This window comes from Canis lupus, chromosome 2 (genome assembly GCF_003254725.2).
Source record: "Canis lupus dingo isolate Sandy chromosome 2, ASM325472v2, whole genome shotgun sequence".
In the NCBI taxonomy this organism is placed as follows: Eukaryota; Metazoa; Chordata; class Mammalia; order Carnivora; family Canidae; genus Canis; species Canis lupus.
Window position 1 is genome coordinate 61,922,807 of NC_064244.1, and position 24,378 is coordinate 61,947,184.

At 39.2% G+C, this 24,378-nt stretch overlaps 1 long non-coding RNA gene across 5 annotated transcripts in view; it reads left to right on the top strand.

The window, feature by feature from the left end:
• Positions 1-1,536: 1,536 nt before the first annotated feature.
• Positions 1,537-24,378, top strand: part of LOC112660613 (uncharacterized) — a 128,797-nt gene continuing 105,955 nt past the window's right edge. Inside the window, exon 1 of one of the 5 annotated variants that reach the window (XR_007407525.1) lies at positions 1,537-1,720. This is a non-coding gene — a long non-coding RNA (uncharacterized LOC112660613). The remainder of the gene's footprint in view (positions 1,721-24,378) is intronic. The other 4 variants (XR_007407522.1, XR_007407524.1, XR_007407519.1 and 1 more) reach the window with 4 other exon arrangements.

Genomic DNA, 24,378 nt, shown 5'->3' on the forward strand with positions numbered 1-24,378 from the left:
TCAGGCGAGTTCGTCAAAAGCTGGGTGAGCCCTTTGTGAAGGAAGAAACTGAAATTCTGCTAGCCTTGAAGAAACGAACAGCCATGTTGTAAACTGCCTCTACTGACTGCTCTGTTCTGGACCCTGAGAGCAGCCTCTAGGTTCTGAGAGCTGTCCTCAGCCAATAGCTATCAAGAACACGGAGACTTCAATCATATAGCATCAAGAAAATACATTCTTCTAACCTCTTAAAAGAGCTTGGAAGCGGGTATTTCTCTAGTTGAACCTCCAGATGAGGATATAGATGGCCAACTTTGTGTCTTAAGTCTTATGAGGACCCATTTAAAACAGGTTGGGCTCCTGACCCATGGAAGCCTGTGAGATAACAAATTTAACCATGTTAAGCTGCTTAATATGTGATAATTTGTTACACAGTAATAGAAAACTAACCCACTAAGCCAGTTGTAAATTAGGGTACAGGATTGTCCTCTTGGCCCTTTCTGCCACCTTCCAAAATCAGCAAAAAAAATAATTTTGTTGGGGAAGTGGGTGGGGTGTTGGTGAAATAGGTGATGGACATGAAGGAGTGCACTTGACATGAAGAGCCCGGGTGTTGTATGGAAGTGTTGAATCACTAAACTGTACACCCAAAACTAATATTACATTGTATGTTAACTAACTGGAATTTAAATAAAAACATTAAAAATATTAAATAAAAAAACCCATATCATTTTATTGTGAGGGTCTGATTGATTTTTTTCTTATAGGAAAATAATTATAGTAAAACAAGACTTAACAAAAACAGTGATCATCTTGGGAGAATTAAAGAAATTTCAAAAGCTCACATATCACAGTAATTATTTCTAGTTCACATGAAAACAAGAAGAAAGAGTCAGTGCTCCCTCATGTCTTTCCTCCCATGTGTGTACACTGGAATGGGTGTAGTCCTTGGCCCAGGAAACACCAGTAGTAATAGCTGTTGAGGCCTATTTTAGAAGGAATCCTAACACTCCTAACACTCCCTAGGGCTTCTTTCAAGAATTCTCCTATTTGCAAGTATTAAATCTGTTTACCCTTCTTTTTACTTCACTTCCTGTTACTTTTTCTGGATGGATCCTTCATCCTTCTCACAAAGGGAGGTGGCTTTTTTCACGGAGTTTGGTAGACAACAGACGTCAGTCATTTACATTTTGAAAAGTTCTGGATAAGAGTCTGTTCTCATTCTACCATTGTTCTTGACAGGCGGTTTCCAACAAAGAACTATTTCCCATACCGTTTATTTTGCAGTGAACAAAATGGATCCCCTCCCTCCTTTCGAAAGGTCTTTTTTATTCATATTTTGATTTAGGACTTCCATTTATCCTGAAGGAAGGGGGATGATAAGAATCTCACCTGTTTCATAATGTTTTTGTGAGGAATAAATAAGAAAATACATGAGAAGTTCCTAATACCATAAGGTGCATAGCAAATGCTTAATAAATGTTAGCTATTCTTATTATAATTCCTAGTATAAATCTCTTATGTGTTCAGCAATTTGCAGGAGCCTAAAGTGGTGGAGCAAAAATCCCTGTGTGCCATCTGCCTGCATCTCAATAGAGACTCTCAGATGAAACATCACAATGGTTCCTGGTCATTCAGGAGTGAGTGGGGACTTGGGGGCCAGAGTATAAACTGAGGGATCTGAACTTGTTGAAACCAGACAAGCAAGGTCTATCAGTCAAGAGAGGTTTAATCCAGAAAGGTAAGTCACAAGGCTGAGATCATGGGGAGAGGGGTGTAATTTGGGTTTTTTCTGGATGAATGACACTGGAAGGGGAGAGAATGAAATGGCTAGTTGTAGAATTTCGGAACCAAGAGACTTTGTAATCTAGGAGCCACAGTTGATCACGAAGAAAATGGGGTGTGGGTATGGGTTACCTGAAAGCATGCCAAATCAGGAAGAATTATAGTTTCTGGCAGAGTTCTTTCTCTTTCTAAGCACTTAGAACAACCTAATTTGATTCATTAAGTTGAAAGTTGTGTGTGTGTGTGTGTGTACATGCATACGTAATATACCATTAAAAATAGGTGGCTTAGTTGACTATAGGACCTTAGTGTATGTGTCCTTGTCCTTCTAATTTGATCTGTTCAAATAATATGTAAGCTCAACAAAGGCTTCTTTATAAACCTATGGAGTTTCCATTTTTCTGCTCTTTGGCCTATATAATCTTCATGTTTTACATATTTAGCCCTTTTAAAAATGTCATTCTGTTCCCAGGGTTCTTCTGATCATTGGGTCAGAAGCATCTGAGTCCTTGTCATCAGTTATGCTTTGGCTATGCTAGAAACTAGATATTTAAGAATACCATAATCCCAGAGTGATATAAAGACCTTTCTAAAAAAGATAAGATATCTGGAGACTGGAGAGGAAAAGTCTGAAGGATTTGACCACATTAAAATAAAAGGCTTTGGTTCTGCAAAACACCAGAAACAAATTCAAAGAATAAAATACACACTGGAGAAGTCCATTCTCTCAACACATCTGACAGTTCTCAAAGAGCAGCTACATTCCAACTTGAAAAATGAACCAAATGGTAGGAAAATGGGCAATGTACATTATGAGGAAATTAGAAAATAGGAATGCCTAGTTAAGTGGGAACAATCTATTCAATCTTAATAAAAAATGAAGATAAAATCTTAGTAAAGATTAACATTTCCTGAAGATTAAAATGACACTTCCGCCATCAATGAAAACATTGTTGGCAACATAGTGGCTAATAGAGCATCTTCCTGGGGGTTCCTGTAAAGGAGAGTCCATTAGGAATAGTCAGGAGCAGCACTGGCTTAAGTGTTGCCTGAGTTTGTGACCAAGAATCTGAGCATGGGTCCAGCAAGGGAAGGCTTCCCTGTGTCAGGGACCCCACCTCTAAAGTTCAAGCAAAGAATGACTCCTCTTGATGACTGACCTCAAATATAGGAAAATTTTCAACAATCTTCTGGTGTTCACTTGGTTACATCTGAAGCTAAAATTCTGCTTTATGTCTTTTCATGCCTAGATATTCCTGTTTACTTATTGATTTGTGTCTTTGTTTAATTTATTATCCTTGACGTTCATTATGTCTTGGTGTTTACCAGGGTATGGACATTCTTTCTAGTCTCCATTGGGTCTTTATTTAATTAAGCAATATTTTCTTTTGGTACGACTCATTTCTCTCTTCTGGTCCTCTGTCCCTACTCCATAGGCTATCAGTTACTATATATGATGGATCTCTTTATTTTTATGCCATGATCTCTTTTTTATTATGCCATGACTATAAATCTCTTTTTATATTGTATCAGAGATTCTGGTCCCCCAGGGAACATTTGGAAAAATCACATGCTTATTGACAAGCTATGGGCATCTCACTAGAGGCCAGGGATGCTGTTAACCATACCACAGTGTGTAGGATAGTAACTGTTACAGCAAAGAATTATCTTGTCCAAAATCTTAGTAGTGTAGAAGTTGAGAAATCTTGCCCCAGGGTTAAGGTTGGATCCTGATAGATCTGTAGTTTTATCTTATTTTTTAAAAGATTTTATTATTTATTTATTTGAGAGACAGTGAGTGAGCAAGAGAGAGCACAAGCAGGGACAGAGGGAGAAAGAGAATCAGACTCTCCACTGAGCAGGGAGCCCAATGTGGGGCTTGATTCCCCAGACCCCGGGATCATGACCTGAGCCAAAGGCAGATGCTTGACTGAACCACCCAGGCACCCTAGATCTATAGTTTTAAATTATTTCAAATCATGTGGAAGAAATCCAGAACTTCTACAGGAGTAATATGTAGATAATGTTTCCTCTCAAAGGTGATATTTTTTGATACTAATGCTAATGCTGGAGCATTTGAGAGCATGTGTATGAATATTTGAAGCACAAAACCAGAGAGATGTTTCTACATACATTTATATATATCTTATAATTTTAAGTGATACTATAATAAACCTTGATTAAAACTTGATCATCTAACATACTAAGGGTTTGTGCTATTTGTGTGGGTTACATTTTCTAGTTAATGGAAAATTAACCTCAGAACATTTTTGTTTCAACCTTTGTTTTTCAAAAAAGATGGATTTCCAGGCGGAGGTTCTTGCGGTGTTTCTGGATTATCAAGCAAGTTGAAAACCCTGTAATCTTATATAAATGTAGGAGGAGAAAATTATGGTTATTAACACAATTTCTCCTAGATATGAGATTGGACTAAAATGACATTGAACAAAATATGTTTTCTAAAAGTGATTTTAAAAAAAGTCAATATCTAGCCATATTGAATTCCAGTTATTCAACGTCTGACTGAAATTTTATTTACCACTTCAATCACATGTGTATATCACTCTTATCAGCATGGAGAAATTGCATGAGACTAATGAAGTGACCCAGACTCACTTTATCTCCTTTTTCCATAAATACACTTATTTGAGTGCTTACTGTTCTAATTGTTTGCAAATTCATTTGCATGATTTCTTTCAATATTTCATAGAACTTAGAAAATTAATTACTTGATCTCTGTAATAATAACCACCCTGTCTCCTCCCTTTCTGTATTAAAGCTAATTTAAAGGGAGGAATTTAATTCAGTAGTCTCATTGTTTACTCAAATTACACATGCATATAGAGATCTCAGTAGGTAAGGATGCAGAATGCCACCTTGAAGACTCAAATCAGTACCTCAGGGCAAAAATATGGTAGTCTAACCATGTAGTTATTAAGAGTTCCCAGATTATGGCATTTGGATGATTCAAAGCTGTGTTTTCTAGGCCTCTTCTTAAAGCAAAGATGCTGAAAAGATTTGGAGGAGGGTGGGCAAACACTTCAGGAGGCAGAAGTCACCAATGTCATCACTGCAGTAGGGGCTGTATAGGTTTTGTAATCTCCAAAATTCACTGATACTCTACACTTGATAAAATGATGTGATATCTTCAGTATATTTTCCTTTTCTGCAGTCATTCCTTGATATTTCCTGATATTCTGTCCACAAAAAGTTGAAATAAAATACCAACAAAACTGGACCAAGTTTTGGATGCCATTTTTATTTTCTTCTTTCTCAGGTCACTAGTTGTAAGGGTTACTCGACCCATGGTCATTTTGGAAGTTGTAGTTTTTATTCCAGGATAGTTTGCTTATACCAAACCACATTCCAGAAAGAGTTTAAGTCAGCTTACAAGGATGCAAAATTAAAACCATGCTGAGTTCATGTTTTACTACACCATGAAATCCCAGGAGCAATCAAAATAGCAGCTAGTGCAAAGAATCTTTTGGTCATTGTTAGACACTTTGAAAACAGTATAATCAAAAGCAATTTGTTCAATGTCTGTTGTGGGCTCCACATTGAGTTGGACACTGTGGAAGTTATAGAAAACATTATCTAATGGATATGGAAAGCCACACCTAGTGGATAGGAACATTTCCTTTATCCAGAACTCAGCTATCTAGGAAATTTTAGCTATTTAAAAAATAGTCAAGAGATCAACTTAAAGAGTGAGATAGTACCACTAACTGAAGACCTATTTACTCATACTTTGCTTACAAGTCTAACAAACATGACTCTTTCATGTTCAAGCTTGTAGCACTTTATGAGCAGTAAATTGGAAGATACTGGATTCTTACTACACGTACACTAATGGCTGAAAACCTCTGGAAATAAGAGAGGAGATATTTGAAAAACAAATAGATAATACTCAAAAGGCCTCAGAGTGTGAGGACATTAAGTACAAGAGGCACAATTCAGTAGTGGGTGGACAAAGATGTACTTAACATCCTATTTAAAAAGGCAGATGCATAAGACACACCATAAATGTGCTTCTTGTCAAAATGTTTATACTTTTTATAAAGCTTGGACCTAGGAAGAAAATCCTCAATTATCTGGAAAATTCAGGAGCTCTGATGCATTTGTTTTCTGGATAGCTGAGTTGTTAGTATTGTCCATGAGGCAGGACTAATAGTAAACAAGGTGACAGGACTTCATTAAATACTGGGTTGCCTGCCATCTGCTTTGATAGATTCCAGGGTAAAGTAAGTGATTTTAAGCTCCATGAGTGAAAGGATGGTTATAGATTTGTGCTATGCCTTGAAGCTAGACTAGAATTTGAATAGATGTTGGGGTTTCAGATCAATTAAATATGAGGTCGGTGCTTTCTTGGCCCATTATCCCCACTTTGTCTCTGGAAAGTGGTCCAAGGAGATGGACCACTTAGGGGATAGAGATTTTTTTTTTTTTTTTAAAGAAACAGAGACAAGAGGAGATTTTATTTTATTTTTTAATTTTTATTTATTTATGATAGTCACAGAGAGAGAGAGAGAGGCAGAGACACATGCAGAGGGAGAAGCAGGCTCCATGCACTGGGAGCCCGACGTGGGACTCGATCCCGGGTCTCCAGGATCGCGCCCTGGGCCAAAGGCAGGCGCTAAACCGCTGCGCCACCCAGGGATCCCGGGGATAGAGATTTTAAAAGGGGCAGGTAGTGGTGCCAAAGCACAACCTGCCATCTTCACCATTTTTCTGAGGGCCTCCTTCAATCTCTCTGACCATCTTCCTTCCTCCAACCACCTTGAGTCAAGTGATTCTGTTACAGTGTGATGTGGAGAGCAGAGCAGGGCAGTAAGGGCCATGTTCTAGGTTCACATTCTGGAATTTTACTAGCAAGATGGGTTATCTTGAGCAAGATGTTAACCCTGAGCTACTGCAGATGACACCAGTACTGCTGTAATCACAAGGATGAGTCAGCCGAACAATACAGGTGCTATTTCCTAAACCACAAAATCCTCTGGGAAATGTTGCATTGGTTTTCCATTGGGTGATAAGATTCTTCAGGATTCTTAATTTTCTCTTCACAAATCTAGGACCTCGGGGGCCTGATTGTGGGAGCAGACTGCTCCTTAGGACTTGAACACAGCAGTGCTGGAATTATTATTACATGTGGTTTAAATTTCAACATGAAGAGCAAGTCCTTAGAGCCTTCATTAATGGAATTAGTGCTATTATTATTAAAGAGGTGAGAAAGCTCCCTTGCCCTTCTGCCATGTGAAGATACAGTAAGAAGTTGGTGGTCTGCAACCTGGCAGTTGGCTATCACTAGAACCTGATGGTACTAGAACTCTAATCTTGGATTTCTAGCCTCCAGAACTATGAGAAATAAATTTCTGCAGTTTATAAGCCAAAAAAAAAAAAAAGAGCAAGTCCTTGAAAAAACCTCCTTTCCAGCATTTGTCCTAAGAAAGTATCTAAAGATGGACATCAGTTGGTTGATGGGGTGAACTCTGCTAGGAAATTATAAAAATGTGGTTGGCAAGACTAAGTGTAACGAGTCCAAGTCAGTCTGTCTGGGGGTTTGTGGATAGTATGATAATGATCGAGGACTGCCCATTGGAGCCATTACGGCCTGTGAAGTTCAAGTGCACAGGCTGGAAATCCTTATCAAATGAGAGGGGTGGTGTGGCCACTTACACAAGGTGAGCCCTTCCTATCCAAACAAGCCTGTCTTCCATTCCATTTACTAGGAGCACGCCTGCTGTGTTGCAGAATAACTGTACTCTACTCAGGCTTTGCTCCTAATGAGATAGAACTCATTGTTCTAATTGGTTTGAGAGTGAATCCCATTCTCTGTGCCCTGGGGAGATCTGCAAATGCCCAGGGCTCACCTTGGATCTCATCACCATCAAGCCTCATTCCTTGGAACCCCTCTTCACCACTGGAGTCAGAGTAATCTATTTAAAATACAAGACTATAATATAACATTAACTACATATTTAATTAAAATTAAAAATAAAATTTAAAAAATGCAAGTCTAACCACTACTCCTGTTCCCTAAGTCCTCTAAAATAAATTCTGAGTTCTTTAGCATAGATAACAAAGCCCTCTATGATCTGATCCTCAGGTCAGTGATACCATCTTATCTTTTGCCAGTCTCCAACTAACCATTTATGCTGTAGTAATGCCAGAGTACTTGAAATCCGTGCCCTTCTTGCTTCTTAACATGAGACTATTTTGTACTTCCATGCCTTTGCATTGCTCTTTATTGAAACATTCTTCTATATCTCCTTACCTGGCTATTCTTCCTCAGTCTTCAAGACTGCTCAGACATCTTTTCCAACAACCTTTCCTATAATTCCAGAGTGGGGTACAAGGAAGGTTGTGCTCTGTGCTTGCAATAAAATTTGTGTATGCCTCTCTACTTATGATAGGGCATTGAAATGAACTTTTATGTGTTTTTCCTTTAGAATATAGTTTTTTTTTTAAAAAAAGGCTGTATTTTATTATATCTAAGTAATGAGCATTTAGCAAGAGACCTGGCAGGCTTCATAGCATGTGTGTGTGAAACGGAGCCACTAGATGTGTCTCGAGAACATCCCTACCTAGAAATCCATCTATTGGTCCATGAATGGAGATCTATCTTGGAATACTGGACAAAGGGAAGAATTGAAGTGCTTACCAGGCCAAAGTTGGATAAGCTGGGTATTGTCTATGTTTTCCACTGAATAAATCTAGGTTTCAAAAGTCATTTTAGTATCTCCTCTGTTCCATAATAGGCATTATAAGGATACATCAATGACCAGAAAGAGCATCTTCCCCTAAAAGTTTTGTTTCCAATGGGAACAAAGCTAAATATGTGCAGCAAGAAAAGTGACAGCCTTGGGGTTTCAGTGAAGAGACAGATTAGACTGGAGCCTCCTGGAAGAGTCAGACAAGACTTCATAGGATAAGGGATTCACCAAATAACCTTAGAAAATGGTGATGATTTTGAAAAGCAGTGATTGGGAAGAGGTAAAAGGGGGAGTGGGAGAAGATGCCTTCTAGCCAGAGGAAAGATCAAAGGCAAAGCAATGGAGAAGCCCTGAATGTATTTGGGAAAGAAGAGGCACAACCAATGATTCTCAACTGGATCCTGATGTGATTCATTTTCCACCATGTACCCCCACCACTATGCTCCAACCACCCCTACTCCTTTTTCTAGCCCAGTGGTTCACAAACTTGAGTGAGAATCTAAACTGTCTGGAGGGCTTGTAAACCACAGATTGCAGGACCCCATTCCAGCTACTGAATTTCTGATTCAACAGGTCAGATGACACTGATGCCACGGTCTGGGGCAATATTTAAAAACCACTGCAAAACTTGCCTGTTGATACGACCATGGCAAAGACCTAAAGGCATGTTCCTCAGCCCCACTCCAGAGACTGCAGGACATGAACCTATGAACTCACTTGGAGCTGTGGGCCTTTTGGACTCTGGAGGAGCAACTGCCCCTGGGAACCACAGCTAACCACCCGTTGGCAGAGCGGCCACCACCATTTCAGTTGTAGAGCACGCAGCATTTTCCCATCATCCTGGCAAATGAAAGACTAACTTGAACCATCTGGTTCTGTAACACCCTCCTACACCACTGCTTAAAAGCAGCCAAACATATTTTCTCTTACATTTTGTCAATAAAATATTGCTCCCCGAGGCTGTCGGCTTGTCATGTTTGCAGCCCATAAGCAATGTTGGAGCAGTTAGTGGTGGCACCAGCACAAGGAGGGCCAAGGGGAAGCCCCTTAGCCTTTTGCTGCTGACACGGCGTGTACCCCTCTTCTCAGGACAGAGTCTCTAAACTGATGCCTGCAAGTGTTTTTTGAAAGTGGAACTAAAATGTGCCCACCCCATTCCCGGCCACTCCATCCTTTCTGGCCTTTTAATTTTGTTTTGCTTTCTGACAGTGAAGAATCAATGTCTAGCATTTCCAACAGCCAGGTAGAGTGTGTACACATTTATTAAGATTAATTAAAAAGTAACAAATTGTAAAGTAATAACATTAACAACCAGTAGAAAAAGTGTAGACATTTTGACAGTCTTTTTGAATTTCATTAAAAGATGGTAGTGACAAAAACCCCAGAGACTATTTCTACTTTACTAAAGAAATAGGTCACAGATTCAATTACAGTCACTGAAGCATGGACTCAATCTATCATGGCAAATTAAGTACATTTTAGCAACCTACTTTCCTTTAAAAATTTTATAGACACTTTCAGTGGAAGAAGAAAGACTATAGAAAAAAAAAAAAGAAATTGCAAAACCCAAGTCCCACCCTGACTCCCCCCGCAGATTTTGAGTAAGCATTTGGCTTTTTTGCTTTGGGTATAAGACAGAAAATCATTAAGAAATACTCGGCTCGCTCACAATTATTACTCTTCACTCCGTTCATGGTTTAATGATGCAGATTTAGAATTGGGAGTGGGAAACAGCTCCAAATTAGAATCACTAGTCTTCAAAGGGGGGCTTTGTTCTGCAGGATGAGCCCCACCCCTTTTCTTTTAAAAGAGGACTATTTGTACTTTACAGCTTTTATGAAATTTTTGCCTGGGACTCTTGGAGCCGGCATGTTGTGCTCATGTCGGGAAAGATAAATAATTGAATTTTTAAAAAAGTGCTCATTTGGCCTGTGGATGTGGTTTAGCCAAGTGCAAATATTGGGACAGTGAAATAGCCCTTTGCCCAGAGCAGAGCTGATTTCATGTTGACAACTGGAGTTTATGAAGGGCCTCTTGCCATGAAGCAGCAGGGGCCATCTCTAAGATCCTGCAGCTGCAACAGCAATTGTAGAATGTAGGAGGGTGGGACACTCCTTTTTTTCCCTTTGACAAGTAAGAACCAAGGCCCAGGATGCTCATAAGCCTGTCTTTGGAGTCTGTTGTTGGGCCAGACCAGGCAGCTTCAGAAACCCAGGTTAATTTTTGTTCCTGAAAGGACGGTGCCACCCAAGCACCTGTTTGGTTTAACACTGGTGTTACCGGTCCCTCCATAGTCCTGGCTTTTCCCTTAGGATCGTGGCTACTTTCTCCTGATGCTAGCCAGGGTGGTGTAATGGGCTCAGACAAGGTAAGTGATTGCTTCCGAGAGAAGCGATGGAGATGCTTTCAAGCATCTCTGAATTATCTTGCTATTGCCCAACTAAACAAGAGCCTCTCTTTAGCCAAGCAGAAGACTAAACTCACTGGTAGAAGCCCACAGGACCTCACTTCTCACTGGTAGAAGCCCACAGGACCTCACTTCTACATTTGATTGCAAAAGTGCAACTTCCCTGGGGCATTAGGTTTCATAGTAGACAGAAAGGTGGAGGTCTCACCCGGTCAACGTCACTCTTCAAAATATCTCAAATCTATACTTATCCACAGTTCACTCACTAGGAAGTATATAGAACTCTGAGTTAAGAAGCCCATGGATCTTCTTACACCACAAGTTTCTTCAAACTACTGCGTTAAGGTTACCACAAGCTAAAGTGTCTACCTCGTGTGCTGTGAAAATCTGATTGCTCCTAGAAAGGGAGAGTGATGGGGAGGGGAAAGGGGCGCCTGTGACCAGAATGGTAAAGGACTGCAACAAGCAAAGGCTGTTAGGTTCTCCATATAAAGGTGATGAGCACATATGGGTGTTCATCTACCATAGCCAGGCTTCACCGAAATGGATGAGAGCGCCAAAGAAACTGCATGCTTAGGTAGCTGCCTAGCCTACCAGTGAGATGAGAGTGATGTGCTGGCTATAGTTCCTGTGCTTATTTATCCTTCAGCTAACTGAATGTAGTAGGAATGCCTGTTGCATCTCCTAAGTCTCAACCTGTACCCCCTGTGGTGGTGGTGCAAAAAAACTCACTACTTTTGTAAATATATTTACAAATGTACAATGTATACAGTAATGTATAACACAGAAAAATGTTAAATGCTAACTATGCTTTTACAGTATATTTTAAATTCTACTCAGTACAATGAGCCACTCCTATTATGCAAGGACCCTGGGAACTGAGACCAAAGGAAAAGCTGTTCCCATCTCAATCACATTTGAAGAGTGTGGAAAATGCCTGCAGTAGTGAAAGCAAGGCCCTGCTCTCAGGTGTTTTGGTGTCACTCATCTGGGGTGGGCCAAGTGTTGGTAGCTTTGTTTTCAGGTTTGGCAGGTGATTAGAACATACAGCATTAGTGAGTACCATGGGCTTAAATAATTTGCATACATTAAAATCAGTTTCAGCATGACTCCCTTACACTACTCTCTTCTGTCATTTGGGGAGCCAGCGACTTCCCAGATCATCCTTCTGGCTTGAAGAAGCATTCTTCCCTAGCAGGAGAGGTGAAGATGATGCTAAGCCTGGTGAATCTCCACTTGGGGCCTCTCAGTACACCTGAGCACAAGTGTGCCCAAACCGAGTGGGTAAATAGCAGTTAAGGGCTACACAGAAAGACAAGTGCTTAGCTTTGCAACCTTCAAAATTAATTTAAACCTCTGAGATCAATGTTGATGAGATGGCTATTTGAGCACAGCCATATGAAGTCAGGAACTAGACCAGTGGGGTGATCTCTAGGAACATGTAAGAAACAGCTCAAAATTCTGGATAAAATCCATCCTTCTCTTATTTGAGTTTTTTAAAGGGTGTGATCAGATGGTGCACCAAGCTTCCTTTCCTTGGGAGATGGGATGGTATAAGGGTTAGGACCATCCTAAGTACCATCATAGACATTACATACATTATCATAATTTGGGGGATGGCTCATTTGTCTTTAATGACATTTTCTATTCTTAGCTTAAATAATAGTAGAAAAAGGGTATATTTTCAAAAAAATGTATTGACATCTGTCTCTGGTGGACCATTGCCAAGGCAACATAGTAAAGTGAATTTGGACTGGAACACCTCTACCTTTGAGCCTCTAGGAGTGATCTTGGCTAAGTCTTTGGAACATTTTGAGTCCCAGTTCCTGTTTCATTAAGCGCAAGCATGGAGGTTCTATATGTCCCTTGCATCCTTTGATGGGGTTCTCATAGGGACCTTATGAAAAATTCTTCATATTTACATAGCATTTATTTTGCAGAGTATCTCTCATAAATCTTTGCATTTAAGCCTCGCACTAATACTTTGAGATAGATATTAGCACTCCCAATTTATAAATGAAGAAGTGGAGGCTGAGAATTTCCCAAGGTCGCTGGACTGGTTCACTGGCACATACCTGGGGCTCCTATGTTCAGCAGTATTTCTAATAGACCGCAAGTGTATCATTTGAGATAAATGATATTTGGGAACATGCTCAGGAAATTGTAGTGTGTGATGTAAGTTGTGCACTTATTTGGAGACTCTCCCTTTGATGTTGTGTGAAGAGAAGGGTAGCACAGAAGCAGCAAGCTTTATTTATGAGAGTCAGTCATTCATCACTCATTAGCAGTGAAGTTGGTACCCAAACAGCAACTGAATCCCTACATCTAGTGTTGACTCAGGAGAGGCATCAAACTATTGATCCCTTTTATCATTTACCCTTCTTCCCGTTGCTGGTTTTCACTGCAGGGTGACACATAGCTGACCTATTAAACAGTCATCTTTGTCCACATGGAAATTAATTAACTGATAATTGTCTCCGGTATATAGCAGTGAATTCGAGCTCAGGAAGTAAAAGGAAGATCTCTGGAAGGTAGGCTAAGCAGGGTTTCCTGGTGGAGTTATTCCGTTCCATCTGAGCTTCATTCTGCTTTCCCCATGCCTGCTCTCTGAGAAACTCAACCATCTCTTGATGAACTTGGCGTAATAACCATGCACAGCTGGACTGCAATATGGTTTGAGAAGAAGTACACTCACAGCCTGTGATGTTAGATGAGCTTCAATTTGTTCAAACCACTTGCTGTGTCAGTCTGACTCCAGGCATCAGTGTGAAAAATGGGAAATTTAGTTACCTTTATAGATAGTAATGGCAACAGTCATACCTTGAAATTTCGTAATATTTTTCAAGTTACTATGCACATTCACACATGTTTCAGGCAATTCTTACAACAATTTGGTGAAATAGACAGGACTGTTACTCTTAGTATGAGTAAACAGACTTGAGACTCCGGGAATTTCTCTCCCATAGCTGGTCAGGGGCAGATTTGTGTCCTGCCTGTTTTGCCTGTCCAGGGCCACCTGTCTCGAAATAGGCCACTTTTAATTCAGGGAGCTCCTGTGCTCCCCAACATTGTTTCCAGCCACCATGTTCTTATCTGACCCTGTCTTCCTGACCATACCTGACTGATCCAGGGTTGGACAAATGGCACAACATAGGTCAAAGTTCCTCTAGAACTTTTCAAATTGGAAATGAGAGAGACAGTCAGAAAGTTTCCAATAAAGGAAACTTAGCTGCGATTTTTACTAGGTTGATAAAGCTGACTTGAGGGGAAGGAACGAAGTTGACAGAGAAGCAGAGCTGGGCAACAATGACAGGACCTAGGTGGCAGTATGTCCCTTCTTCCAACAAGTCTTAAAGCAGCAGCCCTTGGGAAAATAATCTTACAATACATTCTTTTTTTCCAAAGCTTCTTCAATGTACCCTCATATTTTTAAATGAGTAAAGTTACAGACTCTCACTCTAAAAATCATCTTGATCTGTGTCGAAAAGGTGACTCTGGGTTTTTATGTTTGTCCTTGCTCAGTAGCTACTTCTCTAACTCACATAGTTATGGACGTTAATAAACTTGATACAGATAATTGAGCAGGGCTGCCCAAGAGTTAAGCAGATCATATGTATTTAAGGTCTCACTGTACAAATTGGCCCATACAGAGATAAGCGTTCCCTCCACCCCTACCAAATCAATATCATTCAGAACCACGAGGATCGTTAGCTCTCACTTGACATAAGCAGATAATTACAATCCTGAACAGATTTTAATGAGATATCATTTCTCTGCTTTTTATTTTTATTTATTATCTTTTAAGATTTTTAAATTTATGTATGCATGGAAGACACACAGAGAGAGGCAGAGACAGAGGCAGAGGGAGAAGCAAGCTCCCTGCGGGGAGCATGATGCGGGACTCCATCCCAGGACCCTGGGATCACACCCTGAGCTGAAGGCAGATGCTCAACCATTGAGCCACTGAGCAGCAGGCGTCCCTTCTCTGCTTTTTAAATCAAGGTTCTGAATCTTTAATGTTGTAGGAGTACTTCTGATTGGTGTAGAGCTTAGAATACGGGGCTAGATTAGCAAGTTAAAAATCTCAGCTCTGGCATTTACTGTCTGTATAACCTTGGGTGCATCTTTCTATGTCTCAGTTATGTCATCTGCAAAATGGGCAATGATAGAGTTACTTCCTATGGCTATATAAAAGCTAAATGAATCAATATCTATAAAATGTTCAGGCTAGGGCTTGAGGATAGCACATGCTATGTAAATGAAGCTATTATTATCCAATGAATTTTTATTTTGGAATACCTTCCACACATGAAGAACTCACTGTAGTTATTATAAATGAATATGTTACAGTTGTGCTTTCAAATATGAAGAGTAAAAGCAGGATCTCCAAATAAAAGAACACTTCTACCGACCTCTCAGGAGTTAAGTAAAATATATTGAAAAATATAGTTAATAATGGATAATTTTAAGTGATTCTATGTAAAGAGCATTCATGATACTATTGAATGACAAAGGGATGTTAGAAGAAGATTTATTTATTTATTTATTTATTTATTTATTTATTTATTTATGATTTTATTTATTTATTCATGAGAGGCACAGAGAGAGAGAGAAGCAGAGACACAGGCAGAGGGAGAAGCAGGCCCCATGCAGGGAGCCCTATGTGGGACTCGATCCTGGGTCTCCAGGATGATGCCCTGGGCCAAAGGCGGTGCTAAACCGCTGAGCCACCCGGGCTGCCTGAGGAAGAGAGATTTAGATGAGGAATCCCTGAAACTTCTACATTTAAGGTAAGAGTATTTCTAAGGATAGGAATTAAGTATATGTTCACAGACTTAGACACAATCTTTTTAGTTTGAGCTATTTAGAGAGCAACTTAGAGGCAAGTTGCCCCCTTTGTGGGGGCAAACACATGCTTGCATCCCAAACACCAAGCAAAATTTCTGAAGAACAACACTGGTTCTATTTCATATTAAATGTGAAGACTTTTGTCTCTTGTTTTTACATGGCTGTCACAGAATACTAGTGGCAGAGTTCATTGCTGGAAGTGAAATGGGAAGGATGACATCCTAACTCTTTTGCAGTTAACCAAAGATTTTCATGCCTGGAAAGAGAAGGGGGAAGTTTTTCATATTGTTCTTTCAAAGCTCCGAAGCCTTATGGTCACACAACGGTGATTTCTTATAGAACCTCAGATACTAAGAAAAGAACCAGAGTGGATCATTTTTAGGTTAGAAAACTGTAAAAGACAAGGTAGTGATTACCACTGAGATAAAGTGAGAGAAAATGTGTCCGTGTGGTAGGGATTCTATTTCTTTTAACTCTTGCTCCTTGTGTAATTGTTGTTTATGTACAACTCTCAGAGGGAGTAAACTGTCATTTCTCTAATTGCTGAGACTGGAGAGAAAAAACGATGTTTGGACCATGATACCCACCTAGCCACATCCAAGACCGTGTTTCTAAGTCTGTGCACTATCTCTAAGTCAGAGCTGCTTAGTGATACTGCCTGGACCACTGCGGATGACATCCCAAAAGAAATTGGATGCAGATTCTTTTAGAAGTGCAGCTCCATTAAGCAACGGGAGGCATTGCATTTCAGAACTTCCAGCTCTTTTTTTTTTTTTTTTTTTTTTACTCCCAGCTCTTTTATAAAGTAGAGCAGCATTTTAGATTTTTATTTGATAATTCTTAATAGTCTGCTCTGTAAGTGGGGCCAATTAGCCAATTCGGAAAACACATGTATAGACCCATATATATACTATTTAGTGGGTACAAAAAGTTCACTGTGGATTGGATTTGGTGAACTTCTGAGGGACTTGAGATTGTTGCGGTGGAGCTAACAGGAAATTGGCGTAAAAGAGGTGCATGTAACCAACCACCACCCATTTTGGAAAGGTCAAAGGAGAATTGTTTTCTGACAGACACTTCTTTCTTTCTCAGCAACTTAAAACTATAAACAAAATGTCCAGCAATATAATTTTTTCCTTTGCGTAGTATTTATAATAACAAAGATTTCGTGAACATTATTACCTTCAATTCTCATAAAACACTGAAATATAGGTGGTTCTTACCACCCCCAGGAACGTGTGCTAATGAGAAAACTATAGTTTAGAGAAATACATGGTTGGGTAGACAATATGCTCTGAGATTTCATTAGATAGCACTCCTCCTTGTAGATGTTTATGCAAGAGACCTAGCAAGTTTCCAACCTTAGTTGGTTTTTTGTTCTTGCATCTCCCCCACCACTTATAGCCTCTCAATACTTACCTGCTCCAGAAGTCTGACCTCTCCAGGGCTACTGAGCAATCCTCTGCTTTCCAGGCACCAGGTCTTATGAATTTGGTTTTCAAGTTTTCTAAAACTAATGCATAAGGCCTTCTGTGGGACATTCTTTCATAGATTTTCTTAGAATTGTGCAGCAATCAAGATAGACCTAGAACCCTCACAGATTTTTACTTATTCAGCAGCAATGTTTTATAATTTATTAAATTCCAGAAAAAGATAAGTGTATTTGGATTTCGCAGAATCTGTTTCCTCCTTCTGGCTGTCCTCTTGGATAATGCACCACTCACTCATTCTTAGCAATGAGAATTTAGGGGAGATTGATACTACTCCCCAATTCAGTGTAGGGATTCTGATTAGATTGGGACAGTAAACCACACTCACCTTCCTAGCTGAGATGGATTCAGACATGGATCCAGTCTGAGCTAGTTAGAGGGTGGGTCACAAGTGAGGGAACTCTAGAGAGAGGCAGTTTTCTCCTAAACAATATGATTCTGTGGGACTTTATGAGATGTGGACCTACTTAGATTATTTTGTTACCATGAGGAGATAATCTGCGACCACTGAAATTATGAGGTGAGGCTGGCAGATGAACTTTAGACCTAGGACTGAGTCTGTGATGACATCCTTTCGACAACTCGGACTTCTGGACTTTTCCAGTATGTGAGTCAGTAAATTTTCTGTTATTTAATCCAGGTTAGCTGGATTTCCAAACTCATACAGTGTACATTTGGCCCTCATACGCACACATGCTGACTCCCTTATGGTAAGAACTTAGTCCTAAGATCTGAGTTCATGCCTACCTCCAGTACTTAGTTGCTGTGCATACTGAAAAAGTAAATATCCCATATTGTAGGTTTTGAGACAGTGATGATAAAAACAGTATTTAACCCGCAGAGTTATCAGGAGAATCAAATGAGATAATGATGATAAAGAAACACCACAGAAATATTAATTATCTTTCTGAAGAATGCTAATTTAATCTAGAAATTATTGTCCAGCCCATTTCCCGCAAGTTCTTTCCAGGGACGAATGTATAATGACCTTGGAGTGGATCTGTAACCAGTAGAAGCAAGAAGGGTTGTGTGAAAATAGGTCATAGGTAGAAAAACAAAACTCTAGTTTTATCTAAATAAAACTCTAGTTTTCTGGCATCATAATTATTTTATGTAGGGCCTGATTTAATGCATTATGGAATATTCCACTGAATGAAATCATTGCACAGTCTAAGCAGCAAGCTAAGATATTAAGAAGCAGAATTCGTACATTGTGATTGATCATATTAAAATAATTTAGTTCAAAGTAGGCATCATTATATCTCATCTAGAATTTCCTCCTAATGTGAGGAAATGTTTCTGCATGGTAAATTTGCTCAATTTTGCAGCAGCTGTTTCTGAGCTGTAGACCCTTACGGCTCCCTGGGGCTGAAATGCTAGGGGTTCTGGAAACTGGGCAGTGTCCCTTTGACCTCACTATAGAGTGGGCATGTGCCCTAGTCTCTGTCCTCTTGCCTACTCTTGTCTGCCCCAGGCCTGATCTTTTTAGAAAATGTTACACAGTTGCATAAACAAGTTCAAAACTGGCTCCATTTTTCTGGTCTCACCAGATCTAGAGTCCTCGTTTTGTAGTGAATTCATTCCGATTGCTCCATCTTGTGGAAGAAAGAAAAATAGCTAGATTTTTTTTCCCCCGTTTGGGCACATGCCCCAGAAGAACAAATTCAGCCCATCTGTCTTCTCTATCTCTGTCTATAATCTTGTTCACATAATACATTTCAAATAGTTTATTCTGAGGAAAGGCCAGTATTCCTCATCTATTTGCAACCTGACCTCTTCTCCTTACTGATAGGACCAGTACCTGACAGAAATCTGTTGCTGCCTGGAGAACTCCAGCCCTGCTACCATAATTTAGATCAAATCAGAGTGCATTCCTACAGGTCTCTAAGCCTCACAAGTTCTCAGGATTTGGGGAAACACAGTGACCATGACACTTCCAGATATCTGAGATATTAACCCCTATTTCCACTCTACTGTGTGCTCCTTTATATGTGGAAGTTCAGGGTTTAGGTTGATGGAATCAATTCATGCATTTGCTTGTTCACCAGCGTACTCATTCATTCATTCATCTGTTTCACATTTATTTATTGAGAACTATGTGCCAAGCACTATGCTAGGTACTGGGAAAGCAGTGATGGGCAAAATAGCCATATTCACTATGGGGTTTACATGTCAGTTGAAGTTGGCTACATAGACATTAATCAAATAATCAGACAAATATATAATTGCAAATTGTGATAAGCCTATGAAAGGCAATTAAAGGGTACCATAAAAACATAAAAGAAGAGACCTGACCTATGAGGCCTGACCTTTCCTTTCAAAGGGACACTTGAGCTGAGATCAGAAGAAGTAAGAGCTAAGGAAATCGCAAGAACATGACAAGCAGATCTTTTGAGTCCAGAGGGAAACATAGTTCTTGGAATGGAAAGAGGACAGTGAGTGAAGTAGAGAGAAAGGAGGAGAGTGAGCCTCCCAGAGAGGCTGCAGAAGCAGACAGGAGGCAGATTATGTCAGGCCTTGAGGGCATACTAGGAGTTTGGCCATCTGACCACATTACTTGTTAATACAAAGCAGTGTCCGTTAATCAAACAAAACCGACCTTCCTCTGCTCTCGCTCACACCAGTTGTGACAGAGGAGTCAGACCAGTACTTTCTGGATGTCTCCATCTCTTTCTGGGCCAGAAGAATGCTGTGGGTTCCACTGTCCATCCCGTGCCTATTCATTCCAGCCCTTGACTCACAGCTGCATCTTTATGAGGGGCTGTGTACATTATCAAATTAGTTTCTTTGTAGTGAACTCTAAGATTTATCTAGCACCTAAGAGTGTTTGTGTTCATGTGTATAAATGACTGTTGATTCTGTCTCTAAGCGACAAAGACTGGCTTGCCTCCTTGAGCAGTCAGCCTGAAAGTTGCACAACACTGACATCTGGTGCTTGTGTGTGATTTGAGATTGTACAAGGTCAGAAGGAGGCTCTGAGACTGGTTCACATAAAATGTAGCAAGGCCAAATGTTTGAAATTTTGAGTGGAGGTGTGCGGGCACATATGCACGCATGCACACACACACACACACACACACAGCCCCTCCACGGTCTTTTGTTTTGAACTGATTCTGACTTTCCAATAATTTGCATATGAGAAGGCTAATTTCAATATGATGTTTTCATATTGTCGCTCTATATGCCATTGGACATGAGGTTCACATGATGGAAGGTGAGGTTCTACTTGGGTTTGGGAGAAAAACAATGAACAGAAACAGAAGCCAATGTTTTTAGTATGTATTAACTTAAATCATAGGATTAAGTGAAGAGTCACTCTCATAAAAACAATCTATTAATGGCGATTTTATGTGTGATAAATAATATTTGCATAGTAGTTCATAACTTCTAAAGCATTTCAGCATATATTTCCATATTCCCTCAGTCATGAAATCATTTATTCATTCATTTAAGAATGATTTTTTTGAGTGCCTACACTATGCGAGTGATTGGTCTAGGCTGCAAAGCATCTCTTGGTCCTGGCAGGGTAATTAAGAGAGAGTAATAGTGTAATTCTTAACCAAGTATGCTTTGGATTCAGTCTTAGCTGCTCAAAGCATCTGAGTCCTTGTGTGTTAAATGGCCAGTGATAATAACAGTACCTATCTTATTGAAGTGTACTGCAGATTAATGGAAATGTAAAACATTCACCACAGTGTCTAGTATGCCGCAAGTTACCAGTGAACCATGGCTTTAGGTATGGCAGGAATTAACTTATTGCTTATTTTCAGTTTCGGAAAGAAAAGACTTTCAGCTTGAATATGCTCAGTGGTGGGAAAAATAAAAATTAGGTATGCCATCCATGAACTTATCAGTCTGGGAAGATCGAGGGCTAATGGGAATAGACAGGTAAAAAAGGTTAGAAAAGAGGGTTGACCCTACTGTCAAGGAACTTTAGTGTCTAAAGAGTTTTGACTTCACTCTGTGGGGAAATCTGCAGAAGATGGTGTTCTCAGAGTAATACTTTGGGAATATAGGTCATGGGGGTTGAATGATGGGAAGGGTCAGAGATGTAAAGCAAAACCATCAATTCTAAAGCTCTCCCAGGGGTTCTGGTCTGAATGAGTTGGACCTTGAAGCACACACAGATGATGGTCAGAATATGGAGGAGGAGGTTGATGAAGGATATTGTAAAGAATTAATTTAAATGAGTTGTTGCCTTTTCATTAGCTTTTGGCCTTTTCATATGATGGCTGCATTGTCGTCTATTGGAATCGTGTTCCTTGGAAATACAGAAGAGAGCAGTCTCTTTCTTTTACTGGTTTCCTCTGTAATTTGTGGAGATCAAATTCTACTTCAGAAAACTCAGTGTATTTAAGCAGCTTATTTATACAGTGAGCACTTAATTAGAATGGGTTCCCTGTCAGTGTATGGCCTGTGGCCTTCAGAACATTCAGACATTTTTCTTTCTCAGAAAGGGAACCAAGAAGGACTTTGCAAATAGGATATGACTGGTCTAGTGTCTCAATGCTCTGAGTTTAGACCTCCCAAGAAAGTCTCTAATGATGCTTCTAGCAAGTGAAGAGAATTGGGTATTTAGTGAAATGAAAGTAAGGAGAATGCTAATGATGAGGTGGACACTGTTATCTCATTTAATAAATGCATATAACATTTTATGATCTACAGCAAATATATATTTTGCTCTTACAACTAGAAAGTTTGTCCATATTGATCATACAGCCATTAAGAATACTGTAGCAATTCAAAAATATAGGAGTCTTGGAGAAATTCAAGCCCAAGTTTACAAATCATTTAGAAAACCATGTAGCTCATTGTGAATATTTTAGTTATTAAACAAGAACTTTTTTAAATCCAGGTGAATTAAATAATTAACTTAAGAAACTAAAGGTAATATCAAAATAATCCAAACAGAGGTATGAGATGATCAATGATGGTGAAAGCTAATTTAGTGGAATAGGGAACAAAATGCAATTAATAAAGCAAAACAACTTCTTCAGAGTGTCAGAGTGGGCTTTGAGTGTCTACTGGAGAAAAACAAGAGATAGAGTCAAACCTTTGGAAAAAATAGAAATGTCATTATAGATGTTAAGAGTTTAGAAGGACCAGAAGGAATGTTTTATGTAACCATATGCCAATAAATTTCAAATAGATAGCTTACTAAAAACATGAGTTATTAAAATTGGTTCAACAGAGGTAAATATTCATACAATTTTAATAATCATAAAAACAATATAAACATTTTTCTAAAACCAACAATTTTAAGAGCTCTCAGGATTATGAACAATTTTGATGATAACCTTGGTGAAACGGACCAATTCCTTGAAAGACAAACCTACCAAAACTCACTTGAAAAAATAGGTAAACAGAAAAGACCTGTATCTACTAAAGAAATTGAATCAATAATTAATAACCTTCCCAAACAGAGAGCACCAGGCTCAGATGGGCTTGCTAGTGAATTCAAACAAATATTTAAGGAAGAAATGATACCAATTCTCTTCCAGAAAACAAAAACAGATTCTAGTTTATGAAGATAATACCGATATCCAAATATACAAACAAGTCTTAAAATACAATAAAACAGTCTAATTAAAAAATGAACAAAAGATCTGAACGGACACCTGACCAAATAAAATCTACCGATGGCAAATATGTACAGAAAAAGATGCTCAGCATCATACTTCATTGGAGAATTACAAATTAAAACAAGATGTCACTACATACCTATTAGAATGGATAAAATCCAAGACACTGACAATATCAAATGCAAGGATGTAGAGCAACAGGAAGTATCATTCATTCCTGAAGGGAATGCAAAGTTGTACACCTACTTTAAAAGTCATTTTGGCAGTTTCTTACAAAAGTAAACATACTCTGGGGGCTCCCAGGTGGCTCAGTTGGTTAGGCGACTGACCCTTGATTTCGGCTCAGGTTATGATCTCAGGGTCATAAGATCAAGTCCTGCATCGGACTCTGCCCTCAGTGAGGAGTCTGCTTGTGGATTCTCCTCCCTCTGCCCCTCACCTGCCAAACAAACAAACAAAAAATAAAATCTTAAAAACAAAAAGAGTAAATATACTCTTACCATACAAGCAGCAATCGCACTCTTGCACTCCTTAATTCACTCAAATGAAATTAAAATTTAGGGCTACACAAAAAACTATACACAAATGTTTATACCACTTTATTCATAATCATCATAACTTGAAAGCAACCAAGGTGTCCTTTGATAGGTAAATAAACAAATAGAGGCAAGTTCATATGATGCAATATTATTTAGCAATAAAAGAAATGAGTTATTAAGTCACAAAATGGCATGCAAGAATGTTAAATACATACTGTTAAGTAAGAGAAGCCATTCTGAGAAGGTTATATAGTAGATTATTCCAACTATATGACATTCTGGAAAAAAGCAAAACTATGGAGACACTACAAAGGTCAGTGTTTGCTAAGGGCTGGGGGAAAGGGAAGGAGGATGAGTAGGTGAAGCTCAAGGTTTTTGTTTTTTAAGATTATTTATTTATTTATTTATTTATTTATTTATTTATTTAGAGAGCATGCATGGGGGGGGTGGAGGGTAGGAGGAGAGGGAGAGAGAATATTAAGCAGACTCCATGCTGAGTGGGGAGCCTGACAAGGCCCTTGATCCCAGGGCTCTGAGCTCATAACCTGAGCTGGAATCAAGAGTTGGATGCTTAATTGACTGAGCCACCCAGGGACCTGCCACAGGGGATTTTTAATGCAGCAAAACATTCTGTATGATACTGAAATAATGGATACATATTTTTTTTTTCCAATTTTTTTTTTATTGGTGTTCAATTTACTAACATACAGAATAACACCCAGTGCCCGTCATTTATCAAAAATCTATAGAATGAACCCTAATATAAACTAAAGACTTTGGTTAATAATAAAGTATCAATATTGGCTCATCAATTATAACATGTACCAAACTACTGCATGATGTTAATAAAGGGGCAACTGGGGGAAGAGGTGGGGAGTGAGTAGCCCATGTACTTTCTGCTCAATTTCTATGTATTTTCTGCTCATTTTTTCTATAAACCTAAAACTGCTCTAAAAATAAAATCTGTTTTTTTAAAGGTATAAGATGAAAAATAAATAAAAAATAAAGGATACCAGGGTTGAATGATTTTATAGGGCA